The sequence below is a fragment of the Ceratotherium simum genome, chromosome 39 (genome assembly GCF_057802395.1).
Source record: "Ceratotherium simum simum isolate JZ-2026a chromosome 39, ASM5780239v1, whole genome shotgun sequence".
Taxonomy (NCBI): Eukaryota; Metazoa; Chordata; class Mammalia; order Perissodactyla; family Rhinocerotidae; genus Ceratotherium; species Ceratotherium simum.
This window is the reverse complement of record NC_141938.1, coordinates 12,046,867-12,068,616: the sequence shown is the minus strand read 5'-3', so window position 1 is coordinate 12,068,616 and position 21,750 is coordinate 12,046,867. Positions and strand designations below refer to the sequence as shown.

At 47.7% G+C, this 21,750-nt stretch overlaps 1 protein-coding gene across 3 annotated transcripts in view; it reads right to left on the bottom strand.

The window, feature by feature from the left end:
* The window catches only part of RFX2 (regulatory factor X2), a 100,007-nt gene extending 80,746 nt beyond the window's left edge, over positions 1 to 19,261 (bottom strand). For all 3 annotated transcript variants that reach the window (XM_087425639.1, XM_087425641.1, XM_087425640.1), the window contains exon 1: positions 19,121 to 19,261. The gene's annotated coding sequence lies outside the window, so the exon portion shown is untranslated. The remainder of the gene's footprint in view (positions 1 to 19,120) is intronic.
* Between the last annotated feature and the right edge of the window lie 2,489 nt (positions 19,262 to 21,750).

Sequence of the window (21,750 nt, the reverse complement as noted above, 5' to 3'; positions counted from 1 at the left end):
CTTGGCGATAATTAACCCATAGGCCACTAAACCCAGGAATGCTGCAGATTTGAGGAAACCTAAGAGAGAAACATCTGCCAGCGGGGAATAAAGAGGAGAACGGAGAAGTTGCAGATTTTTCTAACATCCATCCAACTGAACCAAGGAAACGTACCTAATTTGCCATCTTTGGTAGCCGACACTGATCAGTCCCGTGGCACCAAGATGATGGCACCTACATTCTCGTTCAGAGAAGCCTGACACTGGTTCTAGTCCTCCCTGGGGACTAGCAGTGATTCCTAGCAATGTCTTAAGTTGAAAAAATTCAGCTACAACAAACAATTTCTAAGTCATACAGAATTCATTTAAAGTGGGATTTTAGCTCTATATGGAAGGGCTGAGATGATGGAAAGAGTTAGCTTTGTTGGTCTCAGCACTGATTTTTTCCCCTTATTGATTAGCCACTACACATTTTTACTTCTTCTATGTCACTGTCATAGTGAGTTCCAATACCAAGACAACTGTTAAAGAAGTCGGTGTTCCCACACAGGAGCCTGTCTCCTTGTACCATCATCGATAGCAGTAATTAACTTCAGAAATGATCCCCAGGTGCCATGATTAGCACACCAAATTCCAGAGCTGGTCCAACCAGCCGAGAGGGAGGGGCAGTCCTCGAGTGACAGCCACCCAGGGCCGAGCGTTGGTGAGCCAGAGACCACAGTGAAGAGGAATGGATGCTTCTGGACTGCAGAGCAAGGCCCCACCCCAGGGTGTGGGTCTGAACCTAACCCAGGCTCTCCAGGGCCTGAAAGACAGAGGAATGCGACACAGAGAAAGGCCAAGGTGCTGTGGAATTAAAATTTTTTAAAAAGGTGCAGTGTCATAGACATAAAAAGGCAGAGGGAATTCATCCTGCAAGGTGGATGTGGCCAGAGGATTTCTTCTTTAATTGTATTCACATATGCATGATGTTATATTAAGTGCTAGTCAAATATAACCAGTACTATGTGTTAGACCAGTACTTGGCAGAATTTTCTGGAAAGGGCCCAATAGCAATTGTCTTAGACTTTGCACGTCAGACGTTCTCAGTCGAGACTACTCAACTCCTCCATTGTAGGGCGAAAGCCGCCACAGACAATATGTACACAAAAGAGTGTGGCCCTGTGCCAATAAAACTTCATTTAGGGACACTGAAATGGGAAGTTCATATAATTTCACGCGGTCCAAAACATTATTCTTCCATTCATTTTTTTTTCAATCATTTAAAAATGTAAAATACCATTCTTAGCCCTTGGGTAGACAAAATCAGGTGGTGGGTTGGATTTAGGCCATGGGCTAGTTTGTTGACCCCCTACTAGACTCAAATGTTTGGCCTCATGTCTCTAAAAGGAGCCTAAAGTGATTCTAGATAAATAATGTACAGGTATCAAACAGTCCATGTAAGACAAATAACATTCTAGAAATTTCTGTGTCCTGAGGGTCAAGGACACTCTGAGGGTGAGGGCAGACATCCCTGTCGTGTCTCCCTCGTAGAGGACGACAATGCGGGATTTGCGGAAGTTTCTGAAAAGGGCATGCTCACAGGCCAGAGCCGGAGCCATGTCACAAGGAAGAGAGGGGACAGCCCTCAGGTCCTGTGGATTTTGACCCTCCCTCGCCTCCATCCCTCTACACAGTTCTGACCTGTGCCCTGCACCTCACGATTCAGGGTCTTTGGGAATTTCACAAAGAGAAACTTGTGGGTGCAAGAAAATCACAAAAGGTGACTCCTTTGAATAGTAGTGTTCCTTCTGCAAAGAAGGTACACAAATGGCGAATAAGCAACACAGATGCTCAACATCATTAGTCACTTGGAAAATGAAATTAAAAACCACAGCGAGATTCCACTTCACACCTACTAGGTTGGCTATAATAAAAACAAGGGAAAATGACAAGTGTTGGTGAGGATGTGGAGAAATTGGAGCCCTCCTACACTGCTGGTGGGAATGGAAATTGGGGCAGCTGCTGTGGAAAACATGTGGCAGTTCCTTAAGCAGTTAAACATGGCATTACCACATGACACAGCAATTCCACGCCGAGGCGTCTACTCAAGAGAAACGAAAATATATGTTTGCACAAAAACTTGTCCACAAATGTTCACAGCAGCATTACCTATAATAGCCAAAACTTAGAAACAACCCAAAAGTCCATCAACAGACGAATGGATAAACAAATTGTGGTATATACATACAATGAAATACTATTTAGCCATAAAAAAGAATGAAGTACTGATACACACTACAATGTAGATGGATTTTGAAAACATGACGCTCAGTGGAAGAAGCCAGTAGCAAAAATCCTTGAATTGTATGAGTCCATTTATAGGAAATGTCCAGAATAGGCAAATCCATAGAGATAGAAAGTAGATTAGTGGTTGCCAGGGGCTTGGGGGGGTGGTGGGAATGGGGAGTGACTGCCAATGGGGACAGGGTATCTTTTTGGGGTGATGGAATGTTCTGGAACTAGATAGTGGTGATGGTTGCATAACTTTGTGAGTATACCGCAAACCACTGAACTGTACTCTAAAATGATGAATTTTATGTTATGTGAATTTTATCTCAATTAAAAAAAAATAACACAGCAAGTGTTAACAAATGCTGGACAAGAATAAAAACAGATGCTATAGAAACTGAAATTGCCCCCACATTCTTTATCTTGGAAGAAGTGAAATGTGATATTGCCCATAATAATGAGAAAGTTAGGTCTGAGAACTTACAAGGTCAAAATTCTTTTTAATGTTTTCAGAAATAAACTTGGCTTACAAACAACAACTCTCCTTACACACTATTCCTAAGAGATTTTCTGTCGGAAAACCTCCGATGACAAGGAGAAAAAGGTGTAAGGAAGTCTGTTACAGAAATGCCAAAACATTTGGTTCGACGCGTCCCATAAATAGAACCAACCGAGGGGACGAATGAGGAATGAGCAGCTAGAGGGAGGCATTTTACCCCCAGGAATTTGAAACGAGAATATGTCCCAGTTGGGGAGTCGAGAGAACTGCAGACTTTCTGGCAGAAGCCCTAAGGAACATCACCACTGGAGAATAAGGGAGCAGGTAGTTTCCAGAACATTCTACATTCATGAAACACTAAAAAAGGAAAACCAGATTAGGTTAGTGTCTCAGAAGTCTTAAAGGATGTTAAAAAGAAAAGTATAATTGAGTTGAATTAAAAGTGGGAGAAGAGGGGCCAGCCCGGTGGCACAGCAGTTAAGTTCGCGCTCTCCGCTTTGGCGGCCTGGGTTCGCAGGTTCAGATCCTAGGCGTGGACCTATGCACCGCTTATCAAGCCACGCTGTTGCAGCGTCCCACATATAAAGTAGAGGGAGATGGGCACAGATGTTAGCCCAGGGCCAATCTTCCTCAGTAAAAAGAGGAGCATTGGCATCGGATGTTAGCTCAGGGCCAATCTTCCTCACCAAAAAAAAAAAAAGAAAAAAAAAGTGGGAGAAGAACTCAGATTAAGGCTGGACAACTTTATCAAGGATTAGGTCATTGGAATTCTGGTTTTAAACTTTTGCGTAACGTCTACACGATAATGAGAAGTCAACTACACGACAAAGACAGAGGTTTGAGAGCAGGATCCAGAGACTGCACGAGGGGGCCGCCTACTTGGGCTGGAGAGAGCAGACAGGAGCTCAGTCCCTTGGATGGCACATGGAGGACCATGACCCCATTCGGCGGGTGACAGACAGAGGGTGGCCCAGAGGTTGCTCAGGGCCCTGCTGGGAAAGCCGCGGAATGAACGCTTTGGTGGAGTATCAGGGCAGCAAAGCTGAAACCACATATCAGCAGGGAATTGGAAGGCGGGGGGGGGGGGGGGGGGGGGGAACGCCCTTGCTGGGTGAGAGTCAGCTCAGAATCAAGACAGCAAGCGTGAACTTGCGTCGGCACTAACCAGCACGAACCGGCCGAGCGGCTGGGCCTCCCGCAGAGGCACGCGTGGGCATGGGCGCAGCTCTCGGTGACAGACTGGGGCTGAGTCAGCCACACGCGGACTGCAAAATGGGCAGAGTGGAACTGACGGGGAATTGACAAGTTTCGGAAGTTGGGCTCGTCCAGGGGGAGGTTGCAAGGGGCCTGAGAGGCTCCAAAATCGCATGCAGAATATGATGGATGCGTTCACAGTGCATTTTCCTGGGGGAGGAGGACACACGTTTTCACAGATTGTCAAAAGGTTGGTGACCCACTATTGGATGAATGGGACCTGGAGTGAAGGGTGAAGGACAGGCAGGTTATAAAGGGGCCCCATGGCGTTGGAGGGGGTGGGAGGAGGTGGTGCCAGCCAGTCACACTGGAGGTGGTACAGTTGCAGGCAAGGACACAGTGGAAAGCCCGTCACTGCAGGGATCGAGCATGAAAGTGAGAGATCTAACGCAAAGGGAAGGAAGCCCCTTCCCGGAATTTGCGAACATCTGACACACGAGCATAAATGCATTTGGACAAGGCTGCTCCCTGCAGTATTGTTGCTCAAGTGAGGAAGGATAAATGAAAGCCCCCTCCATAAGGAGCTAATGAAATACCTTAGTCAGGTGGGTACTGTGGAATCCCATGCAGTTATGTAGAAAGAATGAAGCAGACACTCAAATGGTGATGCGGAAAGACAGAGAATAAAATTCAGATGGAAAGAGCAGGTTGCAGAAAACTGGGCATAATATGATGCCTTTTTGCTAAAAAAAAGTATTAGTTCAGCCATAAAAGGAGTGAAGCCCTGACACAGCCACACCGTGGACGGACCCTGAACACACGATGCTCAGTGAGAGAACCAGACACAGAAGGACACACGGTGTGTGAGTCCATTGATGTGAAATGTCCAGAGCAGGCAAATCCATAGACAGCAAGTGCGTTCCTGGTTGTCAGGAGCTGGGGAGGGGGCTGGGGTGTGACTGCTAATGGGGACAGGGTATCTTTTTGGGTTGGCAGAATGTTCTAGAACTAGATAGTGGTGACGGTTGCATAACTTTGTGAATATACTAAAAATCCCCAAGTTGTACACTTTATAAAGGGGTGAATTTCATCATATGTGAATTATATCTCAATTTAAGAATAATAAAAATAATAAATAGTATCAGTATGTTCTATATGCATACAAAATATCTGAAGTATCCACACCACACTTTATTAGGGGTGGGAGGGGCGGGAAGAGGGAGGAGGAAGAAGCCAGAGGCTCTTTTTCCTTTTTATACTTTTTTGTACTATTTGGACTTTTTACAATGAAAAGATAAGACTTTCGTAATGTAAAAAGGGAAGGAAACAGACATGTGGGGACTGACCACGAGTCCTGAAGTGGTCACGAGGGAATTCTGGGATCGAACTGCTCAGTGGCCCGGAGTGGACCACTTGTTTGCAAAGCCCAGTGATGACCACTTTAGAAAGCGGAAAACATTCAAGTCAGGAGGACCCGTGCTACCTGCACCTCGTAAGTGACTTTAAATTGTGCCTCTGAAACCTCTGGACGCTAGTAAGTAGCTCAAATGGTGGTCGCCTTTTAAAAAGGATAGGGACGACCTGTCTTCATTTTAACGCCTTTACCTGCGCTGCCAGCCAACTGTGGCTACTGAGTGCTTGAAATATTGCTGGTCCAAACTGAGATGTACTGTGGGCATAAAACACATACTAGACTTCAAAGTCAGCACACCTAGAAGGATGTGGAACAATTCAATAAAAATTTTTCATAGAGATTCCATGTTAGAAGAACAATATTTTGGATATATTGGATTCAGTAAAATATATTATTCAAATGAATTTCCCCAGTCAGTTTTTACTTTTCAAAATGTGGCTTCTAGAAAATTTCAATTACACGTGTGGCTCACATGCGCTGTGTTTCCATTGGACAATCGTGATCTAGAAGATTCCGAGAATAAATCACCAAAGTGTGAATTCACAAATATCCTTAAAAGGCCCTATTTTACTAGAAAGTAAGCTAAATGGTTTTTAGAGCTAGGTAAGATTTCAGTCTAGTAAGAACTTGAGTCAGTTCAACAAATAACTGCTCTAGTTGGTGTTCCACAAAGTCAGACATGCTCTCTAAGCTCAAGGGTTTTACATTGCGTGAGACAGACAAGGAGACACACAATTAACTCCTTATGTCACAGAGGTGACAGGTGCAGACGGAGGGTGGAACATGGTACCATAAACCATGGGGCGGGAATCCAGGACGGTCCCGTCCTGGACCCTGCGGGACAGGCAGGACCTCACCACGGTGGTGGGGCGGGGTGGGACAAACCGGGAGGATGGACTAGTCCAGGAGCAGGAGCTGGGCACAGGCAGGGTATGTGTGTCATGGTGGGGCGGGGTGGGAGAAAGGCAAAGAGACTGAGCTGGTTGGAGCTGAGGGCCTGGGCTGAGGGATCTCGGGGAAAACAGGCTGGGCACCTCCAAGACAGGCTGTGAATGCCGAGCAGAGCCCCCGAGTCCATCCTACAGGGCAGAGGTTAGCAAACCATGGTCCACACTGGTCCTCTCTGCCGCCTGCTTTTGTATGGACACAAGCTAAGAATAGTTTTTACATTTTTAAACAGTTAAAAAGAAAATCAAAGTCAAAATATTTTGTGACACATGAAAATTACATGAAATTCACATTTCAGTGCCCATAAATAAAGTTTTATCAGCACACGGCCACACCCCTTGGTTCACGTGTTGTCAACAGCAGAATGTGTATTTGCAAAAGAGACTGTCTGGCCTGCAAAGCCTAAACTATTTACTATCTGGTCCTTTCTAGAGAATGTTTGCCGACCCCCCACTTCCTTGGAATACTAAAACATTCTCTGGGCTTTCTTTTCTCAAATAAAATAAGGGTGCTTTGCTGAAATAACGGCACTTCTGTTGATTTGCAGAAAAATATGTAATGGACACATTTCTCAAATTAAAAGCAATTTCCCCCACAAATATTTCTTAAACCCTTGGTACAGATCTCCTCTATCTGCTAGTGAACAGCAATAAACAAAACAGCAAGTTTCACGCAAATATTGCATTACTGGGAACACTGGGTCAGCCCGTCTTGCCTGATTTGACAGCAGAAGTTTTAAAGGAGATGCTCGTCGTTGCTATCATTTTTCATAATTTAATCATGTTTTATTAATAAAGATTTTGCCAGTTCACGTGATTTAATTAAATGCACTGGTATTTCACGGTGCAATGTGGAGGGCAATGGAAACATCCAAGACTTGGAAGGAGAGAGCAGAATGGGATCTGTGTGGTACCCTTCACACAAGGAGGAATCAGGAGGTTATGTCAACAGTCCTGAACTACAGGAAGTGAACTAGAAACGCATAAACGGACACAGAAAGGACAGGATGGATACGGGACACATTGGGGAGGGGGTTAGTGAGGTGAAGGAGAGCAGGGAGAAGACGAGGTGACCCCAGGCTTCAAGCCTGGCCACTAAGACAATGACACCGGGATAATCAAGAGACTGAGAAGCACGTGAGGCATTTCTGCCTTTTTCAGGGCCTTATAATCACATCGCCCCTGCTGCGGTTTTGCAAGGATTAGAAGGAATATGTTTTACACGCCATGTGCTCAGCGGGTGAGGTCGTGGCAACCCTTTCTTTTTAAACCATAACCTTGGGGATCTGACAGTCACGACTTTTAAAGTCTGGCTACTCCCTGCTGAGAGATGCTTTTTTCTGCCCCAACCTGCTTTATTCTATGTCCCATATACCGCTCTCTGCCCTTCTCGAAAAACCCTCTTCCTTGGTCTGAAGCACAAGAGGAAGAGTTTTCTCACTCCACAAGCATTTGTCAGAACTTCTAGACTGCCGGCTCATCCCCCCGGGTGTAGAAGACAATCTCTCCCCCTGAAACTCTTGGGATCCACTTAAGAAGTTTTCACCACCCAGATGTCTCCAGTTCCCTTACACCAGACTCCCTGCAGCACTGGAAGGTCTTATATGGCTCAGAAAAGGTGAACGGCTCATAAATAACGGTGCATGTCATTTTAGCTAGGAGCTTTGTAACTCGGCGAATGAAGGTACAAATATTTCAGAGTTTCTACTAGGAAACAATACAGGAATTTTGCTATCCATGAAATTCACCTCAGCTTGTCTCATTGGTTTATACTCCGACTGGCATTAACAATTACCTCTATTCCCAATAAGAATCATGATGGCCTAACTAGAAATTAGGGGTTCCTTGGTGGAAACTTCAGGAATGGGGGTACTCCCCAGCCTCGGCAGTGCAGCTGGTGCTTGGCTAATATTTACGTCTCTAAAGAGAAAGGAGACAGAGGGTCGGGGGGTGCCTCCAGTGACACGCGTTTCCCTCCGCGCCCACCCCGTGCATGTCCACCAGGGCCACCTGGGCTGTGACCGTGAACCAGCGTCCCCTTATGGGAAATGCTCCTGAGCTGGGGGACAGCGCTGGGGAAATGGATCTTTCAGGAAGGAAACCAGGATGAGAAATGTTTACCTACAAAGTGAGTAAATTTTATACAACTCTGTCGATCCCCTGTAATGACTTCCTCCAGCAAACCTTTTCACAAATTGCCAGAGCCGCAGCAAAAGGTAAGGTTTTAAATAGTGGCCCTATAACTTTGCAAAAAAGGAGAATTCGTTCATGCAACAAAGTTTGAGTGCCACGTTTTGTTGATGAAAAAATTCGCATAGACCTAACTACATTTGTTTCAAGTCAACCTTTTAACAGAGCAAAATCTTGGAAGAGCTCCAAAGCAAAACAAATACAAATCAAGCCATTGCTTAGACATAGACTTAGGCATTTAATATTCTCCACTGTATACACCGCTCCTGGTAATAGGACACACCGGGGGTTGAGTTGAAGGCTCCATTTTCCCTGTAAGATCCCTGCGCTTTCTGGAAAAGAACTCGACTTGCAATTTTGGCTGGGCAAAATCGGAAGTCAATTAATAGTACAGGTCTTTGATTAAAATTTCTTTTGGGAATTGGTAAAGGAAATCTATGTATCGAAAGGGCTGGAATGCTAATCTAGACTGAATCAAAAACTTGAAGTTTTTAAGGCTCTAGATCTCAGGCCAGGGGTTCACGATTTTGCTTTTTGTTAAAAACAAAGGCTGCCATGACTTGATGTAGGTGTCGCCCACTGAAGAGCACTCTGGGCTCAAATATTGTATTCACTCCCATATTAAATGTGAAGCCCTGTGGGAGGTACGGCAGGGACAGCTGTCCCCGTCCCCGGAGCTTACAACGGAGAATAGGAAATAAGACACCTAAGTCACCACGACCTGTCAGAGTAGCCTTGTGATGCTAAATCTCTGTGCTGTGGCAGTTCAGGAGTCATTGCCACTTCTGGCTGATTAATCCTGGGGTCCCTAACTAGGAGGTGATTCTGCCCCCTCAGGGGACATCTGGCCATGTCTGGAGACAGAGCTGTCATACGACTTGGGGGCAGGGGGTGGGGAGTACTGGCAGGTGGAGGCCGGGGATGCTGCTCAACATCCTACAACGCCCAGGACGGCCTCCCCGCCCTCCCACCAAGAATGATCACCCCAAAGTCAATGGCGATGAGGTGGTGAAACTCGGCTCTACTGTCATCTTTTCCCACTTAGTTCGCCAATTAAAATCTCAAGGTTCCCCAGCAAGAGAGCACTGGAGAAGGGTCTTGAGAGAAGAGTAAGGTTGTCATCAGCAGCAATGACTCTCCAGAGAGAGGAGAGACAAAAGTGTAAGGTCTGCTTAAGGTATGCAAGCCCATTCGGAGAAGTCGTGGAAGATGTGGCAATGAAAAGGGAGATGGGGCTGGACGAGACAAGCCTTGAGTGCCGAGCTAAGTACGATGTGGTTATGACAAAGAGGAGGGGCCAGTCCATCAGTTTGGCTACCAAAAGTAGAGAGAAAGTGCCCATCCGTTCCTCCCGACACAGTCCAGAAGAGCTGTGCAAGGTGGTTGGGAGGAGACGAAGAGATAAGCAAGAATTGTGAGACGAAGGAACCGAGGTCTATGCAAGGAGATGGAAGTCATTATGGAGTGCACTTATTGGTGCTGAGCTAAAGGCTGGAGAAATGTTGCTTCTAGAACAGGAGAGGAGGGCTGGACTACTTGCAGCACGTAGAAAGACGAAGGACTCTGGTCACCACTGGAGCTAGAAGAAGGAGAAAAGCTAGGCTTCCCGCAAAAGTGGGAGGAAGATAGAAGCTTGCAACCCAAAATCTAGGCGGGGGGCACCCCGTTGCTGCCATGCCGCCACTTCTAACCACCTTCCTGCAGTTTGTTAAATGAGGACTCTTCTTTTGGCACATCGAGTCCTCCCGGTGGGCACAGGCCAGTAGACAAATGCATGCCCAGTTGTGAACTAAGGCCAGCAATGAACTGAATGGTGCAGTGTTTCTAGAAATACTTTTTTTTTTTCTAAGTAAGACTCACCCCGAACTAACATCTGTTGTCAATCTTCCTCTGTTTTGTATGTGGGTCGCTGCCACAGCATGGCCACGAGTGGTGTGGCTGCACACCCGGGAACCAAACCTGGGCCCCCAAAGCAGAGTGCACCGAACTTAACCACTAGGCCACTGGGGCCGGCCCCCAGAAATACTTTCCATTCACTCTGTTTGTCACTTTAAGAGTTGGCTGTATAACCATACTGTAATTTACTTCTCGTAAATCAATTACATACTGTAATTGATAAGCTCCTGAAATATACCCAGTTCATGGTTTAACCACGGGTCTGAATGTTGCCAATGGTTGCTAACAATTTTAAATTTCTCTAGCATCTTCTCTCCATCTTCTTTCCGTATGATGATATATTAATATACTTAAGTATTCAACTAATTATAAGCTCCTCAGATGTTTGATATTTTGGGCCCACAAATATTTGCTGAATGATGGAGACCCCAGAGAGCCCCTTACATAAATAAGTCCCTACCAAAGTGGATTCTTCTAGAAAACGAAGAAGTCTTTTAAAAATCAGAAGCACATCCTTTAAGCCGTTTTCTGTGGATCTGGAATTGCACATATATTTTTTCTCAAAGCAGGCTACATCTGTCTGTACGTATTCTGAGAAGAACGGGAGAGGTGGGGAAAGCGCTGTCTGGTGTTTTCTTTGGGTTCCCTCTGGCCGGGGTGGGGCAGGGACACATTTTTGTGGGCTGGTAATTTTTTTGGAAACTGCTTCCCAGGCCTTACCCCACAGATCACCTTTTGGACAGAAACGTATCCTGGAAACATGGCACTGTTTCTAAAAGATAAACAGTTTGCATTTTAAAAATATAAGCATAATTAAGTGTTGTTGTGACTTTAGGAATGGACTTCTATATTATTAGCATGATTGCAACAGTTTTCCGGGGAGACGGGCGCTCATGAGCCAAGCCTTCCGCCTTTCTGCGGGGACTCGTAGTTTTTCCTTTTTTCCGTGGGACTGGTTCCAGTCTAATCATTCTGGTCTCTATCAGCCTCAGGCTTCCTGGTGCTCAGTCCCTGAGTTACTCCCCCCGTTGCCTTCTGAGCCTTTTCCTTGGATCCCCCTCCACCTAAGAACCCCTTCAAAACCTCCTCTGTCCAGCATCATTCACAACAGCCAAAAGGTCGAAGCAACCCAAGCGTCCATTGACAGATGATGGATAAACACAATGTGTCCATCCAGACGATGGAATATTATTCAGCCCTGAAAAGGAAGGAGATTCTGATACCTGCTACCACAAGGATGGACCTTGAGGACATGATGCTCAGTGACATGAGCCAGACACAGAAGGGCAGACACTGTGTGATCCACTCACAGGAGGTCCCTAGAGAAGTCACATCCACAGAGACAGAAAGTAGATGGTGGGGCCAGGGGCTGGGGGAGGGGGATGGGGATTCAGTGTTTAATGAGGACAGAGTTTCAGTTTGGGGAGATGAGAACATTCTGGAGATGGACAGTGGGATGGTTGCACAACAATGTGAATGTACTTCATGCCACCAAGTTGTACACCGAAAAATGATTAAAATGGTAAATTTTATGTTATGTATATTTTGCCAAATTTAAAGACACCACTTTGTTGACTCCTCATTGGTTTCCTGCTCCTTGAATTCTGAAGGCTCTGCCTCTGTCCTTCTCTTCTCACTCTCCACCCTCCCCTTGGATGATCTCATCCATTTTCATGACTGAAATGACCGACCATATGCGGACACCTCCTGAATCCTGACCTCCTGCCTGGACAGCCCCCCTCAGCTCCAGACTCCGAAATCCAGCTGCCTACTAGGAAACTGTCCGCCCTCGGATGTCCCACAGACGTGTCAAGCTGGCCAAAGCCACAACTGAACTCATGACTCCTCCTGCCCAACACCAGCTTCTCCTGTGGTCCCTGACTCATTGAAGCAACATCTTCCACCTGATCCCCAATGTCAGACACCTGGGAATCGCCCTCGGCTCCTCCCTCCAGACGCCAAGCCTTCCGCTGCATCTCCCAAAATCAAGCCTGGTCCCAAGGCTGCTGCCCCACAAACCTCTCAGCCCAGCGCCAGAGAGACAGGTCCCACTGTCCTTTTCCTGTAAAGGCCCAGACAGTAAATATTTGGGGCTTTGCTGGCCACATTCTACTTCTATTGAGAATACTCAACTCTGCCGTTGCCTCGTAAAAGCAGCCAGAGACGGTATGTAAATGAACGTGCGAGGCCGTGTTCCAATAGAACTTTACTGGACTTGGCCCGCGGGCACCTGCTCTCCCTTCTAACCTAGTCTCCCTTGTGCCCTGTACCCCTCTGGCTGGAGCTGCTCGCAGGTTCTTGAAGACACAGCCATGCATTACTCTCCCCTCCCATCTGCCTGCAGACACCACCCCTGAGATTCAGCTCAAGTCCATCTCCTGGACACCTTCCCTGGCCCCCCCAGGGGGAGCGGCCTCCCTCCTCTGTGCACCCACTGTGCCCTACAGAACCATCTGGCACAGCCCCTCTTTGAAACTGTCTCCCTCTCCTAGTCGGCCTTTGGAACCTCATAGGATAGTGCTGGACTCAGAGGACAATGAATGAATGAATGAATGATGAACAAAGGTCAGAGGTCTGGAAAGCAGGTCGTCCAGCAAATGGCTGGACACCACCCATCTGACAGCTACAGGCAGAGAGAAAACCTACTGATGATGAAATGTATACTTAGAATAGCATCCAGGCTCTTCCCTGGCCTCCAGGGCCCTCTGCCTCCCCTCCCCTCGCTCAGCAGGCATCAGCCACATGGTCATCCTTCTCTGCCTCGCCCAGGCCCAGCTGATTCCTCCCACCAGCTGCCCCCACCTGGAAGGTTCTTCCCTCTGAACCCCACAGGGCTGGCTCCCTCTCATCATTTCAGTGCCAGCTCAACTGTCACCTCCTGATGAGCTTCCCTGGACACCAGTAGCCCAGTTCTTAAACACACACACACACACACACACACACACACACACACACACACACATGCTCAAAATAACTACCAAAGATCTTGGTAGAAAATAAACTTACTGTATGTAGCACATCTGGGCTTCATTACACAGAAAATGACAAATAATCACTATATCAGGCCATTACATGTGAGTTCTACATATTTTTCATGGCTTTATAATTTTTTTTTTTCACTTTTAAACATGGGCTATAGCAGGTATAGTCTGATTCACGGCACCCCAAATCCACTTGCTATATGTATCATCCACAGGTTTGGGAAGTTGACTATATTTCTGGAAAGTCATAGAAGTCACAAAAATTAAAAATAAGACTAAGGAGTCACGAGGGCATAAAACAGGATTTTAAAACAGGCAAAACCGGGGCCGGCTTGGTGGTATAGTGGGTAAGTTCGCGCGCTCCGCTTTCGCAGCCCGGGGTTCGCAGGTTTGGACCCCAGGCACGGATCCCAGGCACGGACCTACACACCGCTTATCAGGCCATGCTGTGGCAGGTGCCCCATATATAAAGTAGAGGAAGATGGGCACAGATGTTAGCTCAGGGACAATCTTCCTCAGCAAAAAGAGGAGGCTTGGTAACAGATGTTAGCTCAGGTCTAATCTTCCTTACCAAGAAAAAAAACAACACAGGAAAAACGTATGTATCATAAAACAGGAATGCATTTCAGGAAAACGGGAGTGAGGGGCAGCCAGGAGCAAGGCCAGGCTGTCTGCCCCTGAGGGCCGAACTCAAGTCCTGGCCTGAAGACCTGGCCAGGGCTCACTTCCAAGTGGTTGATTTCCAGACTTTGACAGGGTTGGCACCTACGAGCCAGTGATAACAGAGAAGGGAAACCAGTTTTCAAATGTTCTCATCTGTAAGTTCTGTCCACAGAGCTGGCCACCCAAAAAACCCAGCCGAAAGTGTGGTGTCTGGGCACTCATTTCTGATGGACCTATCCCACAACCAAGACGTGGGACTTCACGTTACTTTTTTTGGTTGTTTTTGCTTTGGCGGAGCCCCAACTCTTGCAGAGTGACAGGTTTGTGCCAGCGAACTTCTCCGATAACTGAAGGGCATTTCCCACCTGAAAACAGACAGCTTAAGGCTCATCCACTCAATCAAGCAAGACATGTTTACTGAAAGTCTCTCCAGCACTTGGTACTGGTCAGGAAACCAAAACAAAAAAAATAAATAATACCAGGCCACTTCTGCTTGTTTGCTTCATTCTAATAATAATAATAATAATAATAATAATAATAATAATTCAGTTACTCTTTGTTGGGCACCTATTTGGGCCAGGCCCTGGCTAAATAGTTATAGATATTCTTTCTAAGATGCAACCACACAAGCTATCATCTATTTCACAGATGCCCAACCTTCCCCGGAGTCACTGAGCTAATAAACAGAGATGCCACACTTTAACCTCTTCTTTGCCAGGCCCCAAAGCCCACCTCTGCAGGGTCCAGTACCAGGACCCGGAATTGTTCCTTTACTCTTCCCTCTCCTCGTGTTCATCCCATCTGAGCTGTACCAAGTCACAGAAACAGTGATATGTGGCAGATAGTTCCAATTTTTTTCCATATGCTTTCCCCACAGGTGTGCAGGAAGCCATTTATTTATTCAATTAACAAAGACTTATCAAGTGTCTACTTAGTGCCAGAAATATCCTCAGCCCCGGGGGATACAGAAGTTAAGACAACACACGGAGCCTCCTCCCCTCACTGAGCTGACATTCTGAGAGGGGACAGCGATAAGTAAAAATAAATACTCATTATATGCAGATATGGCGCATTAGAAAGCGATAAACGCTAAGGAGACAAGGAAAGCAGAGAAGATGGCTAAGAGTGCAGTCACTCTTGAGTGGGTGGCCTGGCAAGGTGACATTTGAGAAAAGGCCTGAAGGAAGTGAGGAAGCAGCCCCCCAATTACCTGAGCCAAGGGCTTTCTAGGCAGAGGGTTTGAGGAACATCCCAGGGGCCTACAGGATTGAAGTGGAATGAGCGCATGGGATCGTGGTCAGAAATGAGGCCAAAGAGGTATTGTGTTGGGGGGTCCTGGGTTGGGGGAGACTTTGGCTTTTGCTCCCAGTGAGATGGGAGCCATAGGAGGGTTCTGAGCTGAGAATACACAACAGGACGCAGTACGACCCCCAGGGTAACAGGCTGGAATCCTCTGGGCAAGAGGCGCTGGTGGCTTGGACCAGGGGCAGGCAGTGGAGGCAGAGAGGCGTGGTCAGACTCTAGGTATCCACTGAAGGTGGACTTGGCAGGATTTGCTGGTGGTTTGAGACGAAGAAGAATCCAGAAAGATTCCAAAGTCTTGGCCTGAGCAATGGGGAGAAGCCGGTTGATACTTACTAGGGGAGGGTGGAGCATAGGAGGAGCAGATTTGGGGGGACTATCTTGGGCTCAGCTTGGCCACCTTGCGTTTAAGTTGCCATCAGAGTCCACCTGGACATGTCCAGCAGGCAGCTGGACAGACTTTTCTGCTAGGAAGATTCTAGAATCCTGTCTCCTCCCTTGTCATCTTAGCCGGTCCAAGCTTCCCAGGCACAAATTCCCCCCAGACCCGTGGCAGGCTGTTCCTCCCATGCTCCTTCACCCACTCCTTATCTTACACACCCTGCCCCTTAATTCTGGGTCTTCCTCCTCAAGTTCTCCCCTTTTTTTTTTTCCTGTAAGAATTTCTTTGCTGATCTTGGGGTTTCCAAGAGGTATGGTGGTGGTTTTCAGTTTTCTCTCTAATTCCCAATGCATATCCCATTCATTCATTCATTCCACTCCACGCCAGGCACATGTCTAAGAGAACATGGCCTGCGGCAGAGCTAATTACCATCTAAATTCTAGAAAGGAAGTCAAAACGCCCTTTTTCATACATAAGTCCACAATCCCTTACAACAGTGTTGAGATCCAAAAGGCTCTGAAAACTGAAAGTTTGTTTTGTAAACTTGGCACGGACTCATTTGGCAACAAAACCTGACCTGAACTGGCTTGAAATTGTTTATGGTCCTTATCTATCCCATTTAGGGGGAATATTCATACAGTTTAGTGCAGAAGAATGGGTGTGTCTGCTGGGCGTGCTCCAGACCAGGAGTTTTAGACACCGGACCAGGACTTGTACTCCGGTGTCCCCGAGTTCAGTGAGGGTCCCGACAAGCGAGACAGTTTCTCTTGCCTTTTAAATAGTTTCACATTTCACAAATAAGTAGGTGTGTATGGGGGGGCATATTACATAAATAAGTGGTCAACCTACGGTTAATTAAAAAGAGCCAAATATATTATGACAAGATACGATTCCTTTTGGCCCTGGAATTTTACGAGCAAAGCAACCACATGTGACTATAAAAATCCCACAAGTACATTCAAAATTTTGACTCAATTATAATATTAAAGTTAAATTAATTAAATACTGATGAATATTAATTAATTTCAATGCTAATCTGAAACTACAAATTAGATCTAAGGAATAAGAGCCAGATAAACAATTCTCCAGCATCTGCTTTTCTGGTGAACTGCTCCATCCTGGCAGGGCTTCAGTGATAAACATGGTTAAAAGATGATTATTAGTGCTAAGAAAACATATTAAGGTAATAAGTGCCCTTCACCCAGGAAGCAAATATCAACTGAATTGCAAAGGCCTTGCTCTGTTACTCGGGGTAATTAATAACTTTGTTCCTCCTCCTCCAGGACATCCCCTTCAAGCATCTCAGCCATTTACGTGGGACAGACAGGAAACCTAAAGAGTTAATTCAGTACTGCTTTTACTGCAAGGGTAAACTGTTTCTGAACTCATTCCGGACCCACATCAGTTGCAATCTCACAGGATAACAGAACCAGTTATCTTTTCCATCATATATTACGGGACGTCTTTTTTTCTAAAAAACTACCCAATTCCCTTCCCATCTTTATGAAGCCTCTTCTCCAAGGCGCACTGGTGATTAAGGAAATTAAATTCCTTTCCTGGGGAGGGCTTACCGTTCACTCTTACTTATCTGGTCAGAGCCCGCGAGTAGCCATTTCTAACGTTATTTCAGAGTCAGCTCAAATCTTTATAAACTTGAGTGCGAGAAAGAACAAACAGGTTGCGAACCCCGGGGATGCCCCAGGACACAGAGCAAGGGTCTTGATCGAAGCAAACACAACGTTTCACAGCGTGAGGCAAAAAGATAAAAACGTGTCCACAAGATGTGCCGGCAAAGAAAAAGTTTTTGTTGTTGACATTTTGTGTCGTTATTATTGTTATTTTGTTGGAGAAGTCTTAGTGGAAACCGGGAGCCCTGGATAAGATTTGATATTTTGGATTCGCAGAGATAAACTGATTGGGTGGGGGAAAAAAAAAAAAACCCACTCATGCAAGTCTGCACTGACAGTTAATTGCACAAAGCGAGAAAATAATTGCGTGTGTATTGGGAGGGGGGCCGCATAATCAACACACCCCAAAGCGGGAACGAGGTCCACGGGGAAAGGCAGCCTGGCCTCCCTCGCCGCTCCCTGCACTTCTCCCTCATTCCTGCGGGGCGACCAGGAGGTTAAAATTAGGACGATGCACCACCCCCGCCGCCGCCGCGGGAATGGCAGGGGCAGTCGGGCCCCGGGGGCCCTGCAAATAGCCACTCGGATCGCGAAACCCAACTTTCCTAGCGCAGCCGCGAGCAAAACCAACGGGGACGGAGCCGAGGGAGCCAGGGCTTCTCCCAGAGGGAACAGGGCAGGAATAAAGCGCATTTGGGGTGTGGGTGTGTTTTTGGGGGTGGGGGGGGAGGTCAGGGGTGGGGTTTGGATTCACAAACACGCGCACACGCACTCGCACCACCTCGGGAGAAAAATGCCACCGCGCAGTTTCGGCCACAACTCGGGCTCTTTAAACAAAATAATAATTTAATAAATTATATTAAAAAAAAAAAAAAAAAAAAGACCTTTTGGTGCAACTTTTCTCGCTTCGCGATCAGTCGAAATAGGGGAGGTGCCGGTGCGCGAAGGGGCTTCCTGGGGGGGGCGTGGAAGGACTGGCGGACCCAGGATCCCCCCAGACCCAGGAATGTGGGGTCAACAGGGAGAGAGCGGAGGAGTCTCCGAGGAGCCCTAGACGCGAGGATTTGGGGTGAAAAGGTGAGAAACGGGTCCCCGGGAAGCCCGATTCTTGAGTTTGCGGCCAACAAGTGAGAACGGGGGACGGTTTCTCCCCAAGACAGGCGCACTGACTTTTGGTGAAAAGAGTCAGAAAAGGGCTTCCAGGGCCGCCCTCAAATTCAGTATTTTGGGGGGAGGGGAGGGGGCGTCAAGACCACAAGAGGCTCCCCGGGACACCCCAAATCCAGGAGTTTGGGGTGAAGGTGAGAAGGGAATCTTAGGGGCTCTCCCAGTTCCAGAGTTTGAGGTGAGGACGGAGAGAAGCGTCCCGGGGGCGCCCCGATTTCTCAGATTTGGGGAGCCAGAGGGAGAAGAGGGGTCCCCGGGGGGCCCCCAATTCAGGCAGTTTAAAAAGAAGAGTTTGAGAGGGGGTCCCGGGCGCCCCCCATTCAGGAAGTTTTATAAAAAGTGAGACGAGGGATCCCCGTCTCCCCCCGAGTTTGGTTATAAGGAGGGAGGGGTCCCCGGAGCCCCCCAAACTCAAAGTTTTGTAAAAAGTGAGGCGAGGGGTCCCCACGTCCCCCCGAGTTTGGCTAAAGGGAGGGAGCGGTCCCCGGGCGCCCCAAACTCGGGACGGGGGGCGCGGGGGCAGGTCCGCGGGCGCCACCCCGGACGTCGGGGTCCCCGCCGCCCCCGCCCGCCCCGCCGGGCGGCCCGCAGCGGGCGCATCGGTCACCTGGAGTTCGGGCCGGAGTTCGGGCAGCGGCTCCCGCGGCGGCGGCGGCGGCTGCTGCGTGTTGGTCCCCGTTGGTAAGTAACAGTCTCCACGGCTACAGTCTCTATGGCGGCGGCGGTGGCGGCGGCGGCCGCTCCTCCTCCCGCTCCCGCCGCCCGCCCGCCCGCCTCGCGCCGCGCGCCCGCCCGACCGGGCGGGGCGTTGTTACCGGCAACGGTTACCAGGCTCTACGCCCCGCCCCCTCAACGGCCCGCCCCAACGGCGCGAGGGGGCGGGGCGCGAGGCCTTGCGGCGCCCCATTGGCCTCCCGCGGTGCCCGTCAGAGGGGGCGTTCCCCGGCGAGGAAGAGGGCGAGGCCTGACCAATCGCCGCGAAGCGGGGCGGGGCTTGGCAAGAAGCGCGCGCGGCTCGGAGGGTGGGCGAGCGGGAGGCGCGCGCGGGACGCGGGCTGGTGGCGCGGCCCCGGGGAGGCCGACTTTGGGGGACCCAGAGATCGTTTATTCCGCGGATATTTACCGGGTGTCCAGACACAGCCTGGGTCCGGGGTCAGGACACTGACCCGCGGGCCGAGTGGGGTGCGCTGCCTGTTTTTCATGCAAGCTGAGAATTTAAAAAATTTTTTTAAATGATTGTAAAAAATCAAAAGAATCTTTTGTGACATGTGAAAAAGATGTGACACTATTTTATTTTATTAAATCTAGTATTTTTAGCTCCTTTACTGGTTGGCAAACAGGCAGGCAAATTCTGCCTGCCTGTTTGTCAATAAAGTTTTATTGAAACACAGCCATGCTCATTCCTTTAAGCGACACGTGGAAGGCTGCTTTCACACTGTAGGGACGGAGTTGAGAAGCGGGGAGTTGAGTAGTTGCACAAAGATGGAATGACATAAGCAAAGCCTAAAATGTTTACTAATTGGCCCTTCACAAAAATGTTTGCCAACCCTCTTCCCTCCTCCCCACCCCCGGAGATGGGAGGTTCAACTATGAATAGGACAGATAAACAAGAGACCCTTACAGAGCTTTTATTCTAGTGGGGGGACATTGACCATAAACAGAATAAACAAGTAAACATATATAATTATTTGGGAGAAGATGCTGAAGTGCTAGGAGAAAAAGCTTATTCTGAGAAGAGACAGTCAGGGCAATTCAAGGGAAGATTAGGCCTCTGGCTCATTCCTTCATTCAACAAGTAATCGTATTAGTAAGCACTGAGTCAATTGTTCTCATGTGCCAGAAAGTGATGGAAGCATTTTTTAGATGCTAACTCAGTTAAATTTCACAGTCACATCCTGAGCAATGTGTTATGTGTTATCCCCATTTTACAGATCAGGGAAAGAATGAATGAATGAATTTGCCCGGTGTCAAACAGCTTGTAAAGCCTTCAAACCCCAGCAGTCTGGTGACAAATGCCACACCCTTGACCGCTAGATGGATGGTTTTCAAACACTTTTGACCACAACACACGGCAGGAAATACATTTTACCCAGAGGCCCAGTCCACACAGACACACTGTAACTAAAACAAAATTTTCATGACAGGATACTTTAGGTGATGATCTCTGATTTTTTGTTTCTCTTTTGTTTCATTTTAATGAAAACGCTGATGGTGACTCACTAAATCACTTTCGCCGTCTTTTAATGGGTTGGTTCTTGAAGATGTTCGTCTGATGGTGTCTTAAGCTTAGATCTGCAGGAATCAGTTACTTTCCTTCAATTATTAATTTAGTTAAAAATATTTTTGTGCCTACTCTTCACTAGGCACTGTTCTAGGTACTAGGGACACAATTCTCATGTTTACAGGAAAAGTGATACAGTAGTAACTTGGGGAGGTGAATGGGTGGGACTTATTTGGGATAGAGCAGCCAGGGATGGCATCTCAAGGGTGACCAACCATCGTGGTTGGCCTGAGGCTACGGGGTTTCCCGGGACGTTTGACTTTCAGTGCAAAAGCTGGGAACTTCCCCAACAAAGTGAGAAGAGTTGGTCAACCTAGGCCTCTCTGAGGAGGTGACATTTGAGCCAAGGTCAGAATCATGAAGAAGAAGGGAAGACAATTCCAGGAATTCACAATCCCTGGAGTGGAAACTCATGTGAAAGGAACAGAAAGCAGGTCTGGAATGAGACTGAGGCAGAGTGAATGGGGAGAACGTGAGTGGGTGGGGGGGTGGTGAGTCAGAGGGTGGAGGAGGTCATTTCGTTTGAGGTCTCGTCGGCCGTGGGAAAGGGTCCTCATCAGATTGGGAAGCCATTGGAGGGTTTTAAGCAGGGGGGAGATGTAATCCAATTTGTGATTCGTGATTTTAAAAGATCACTGTGTGGGGAACAGATTGTAGGGGACGAGAAAGACACAGAGAGAACTGGGAGTCTGTTACAGTTCTCCTGGACTGAAAAGTATGGGGGCTTGGGTTAGCGGAGGTGGAGGTGGCTACATTTTGGAGAACATTCTGAAGGACTGGATGTGGGGAGGTGAGGCATAAAGTTTTAGGGTGCGATGGGAAGTGCCTTGGAGCCACATTGTACAGTTCATTCTGCTATAACTCTTTTTTTGAAAACACAAATTTGTCCCAACGTGGTGTCATATTTACAGGAGTATCTATGTATTTCTTAACCAGTCAACGTGCGTAAAACTCTG